Source organism: Primulina tabacum, chromosome 8 (genome assembly GCF_025594145.1).
Source record: "Primulina tabacum isolate GXHZ01 chromosome 8, ASM2559414v2, whole genome shotgun sequence".
NCBI lineage: Eukaryota > Viridiplantae > Streptophyta > Magnoliopsida > Lamiales > Gesneriaceae > Primulina > Primulina tabacum.
Genome location: NC_134557.1, coordinates 41,955,158 through 41,957,388, shown reverse-complemented (window position 1 = coordinate 41,957,388; position 2,231 = coordinate 41,955,158).

Below are 2,231 nucleotides of genomic sequence, written 5' to 3'. Positions count from 1 at the left end.
TATTCCAGTTGTTATCGTACCGTTTGTTGGCTCCTGTTATCCCGGTTATTCGTTGAGCCTTTCATGCATTGCATATTACATTTTATTATATGATTATGCATGATTTATGTTATTGTTGTTATTGTTGAACTGTTTCATACCAGAATCCTAGCCTCAGTTGTTTACTGGGGGGCTGCTGTGGTTGCTATTGGGCACCATGGTAGATCTCCCGAGTCGTTTTGCAGCATCAGGCCGGGGTTCCAGCAGTGGAGCTCGGAATTGAGGTTGGATTGCTTGGTTCTGTTCAGTGGAGTCTCCCAGTTAGTCTATATATATGTCTTGAGTTTAATCAGTCTTGTATTGTAGTTTATTTGCCAATGGAGATGCCCTGTGTATCTGTATTGATATTTGGTTGTTCTGGTTATGTTCTGAGGCGACTCTGTGATTTTAATGATCTGGCGAGTATTTGATAAGTTTAAATTCTGTTTAGTTCTGGCCAGTGCGGCTATAGGTTGTTGACTTTGGTTTTGTTTTAATGACTCTAGTTGGAGTATATTTTGATATAAAATGCTGCTTGAGTTTTCGGGATGTCCTACTTACGGGGAGGTCATGTCGAAATTTTTCTAGGCCCTGAGGTCCGTTTTAAATATTTTAAACCTTTTTCCGCTGCAGTTTTAAATCAAACCATTATTGTTTGATCATTAATTGTCGTTAGAGTAAATGAGCCTCACAAATTCTCTCACAATGTATAGACTTTGTTTGGATAAATATTTATAAAACGTTTTATAAAAGAATTTTTACAAAAAAAATTATAAAATTATTGTAAAAGTTGTTTTAAAAACAAATACGTGTTTAGACAAATATTCTACAACAACATTTTAGAGTTAAAAAGGTGTTTGGACAATTATTTTTTAAGAAAAAAGCGATTTTAAAATTTAAAATAATTATAAAGAATTTTGACAACAATTGAATAAAATTCTTTTCATTCTCTTTAACCCGCGTTTTTTATTATAAAAACATACAAAAACACCTCTCAATTGTTATTTAAAAAATATACTTTGATAACAATTTTTAAAAAATATTTGTTGAGTGCAATAATTGTCTTTGCTTGGTAGAGCGATCGAACCGTGTTGCTTGAGCGGCTGTGCGGTATAAAAGATTTGAATTACATCATTACCACCAGCTATATCTTTTGGTAAAACGGCAAGCGCTCGATTCTACACTTGGTATCAGAGCCAAGGTCATAGGTTCGATTTCCATTGATTGCAAAGAGTACAATTATTGGGAGGAAGATTTGTTGGGTGCAATAATTGTCTTTGCTTGGTAGAGCGATCGAACCGTGGTGCTTGAGATGCTGTGCGGTTTAAAAGATTTGAGTTACACCATTACCGTCAGCTAAAACTTTTGGTAAAGTGGCAAGCCTTCGGTCCTACAATATTTTTCAAAAAGGTTTTACTAAAATCTTATACACACACATAATTTAAGTTTTTCACTTATAAAACAATAAAAATATTTTAAAATACTTGTTCAAAAAGTCATTATTTTTTAGTTCCCTACTTTCCTTCATTATAATCTTCCCAAAAGACAATAAAGGCTTTAACTAAAATTGAATGCATATCCCTTAAAAAAATGGTGTGAATGGTGAAGAGGCTTTTTTATATGATGTGGGAACCCGCAGCCGCTACGTTCAGTGCATAATTAAAAAAATCCCGGATTAATGTAGCAGTATGCACACCACATTAGCCATGTAAATCATATTGGCCAAGTTTTGTGTGACAAGCTCGTCTGAGAAGATTTTGATAGTGAGAATTGAACTCCTGACTATTGGTTAAACACTCACATACTCTATCAACTCGGACACTACCTTTGAAGACGATGAAGAAGCCTTTTCGCTATACTTCAAATATCCACATTTTTTAAACCTCTTCTCCTATTTTGAAGGAGTAAAATTAAAAATAAATTTTTAAAATTATCCATCATTTATAATTATATTTTATTTTTATAATATATATTATTGTTAGTATAAAAAATTAAATTTATTTTAGACGGTAAAATAAAAAAATATGAATTAAAATATTAATTATATTTTGTAGACATTATTTTATACACATGGAAAATTAAAATTTTGGCCGTATAACTTGCATGTTTTTCAGTTTTTGTCATGTTATTAGTCAATTTATAATTTTCGTCCACTAATTTACACATTTTTTCTATTTGAGTGTTGACTTATCAGTGGAAAATGAAGACATGTC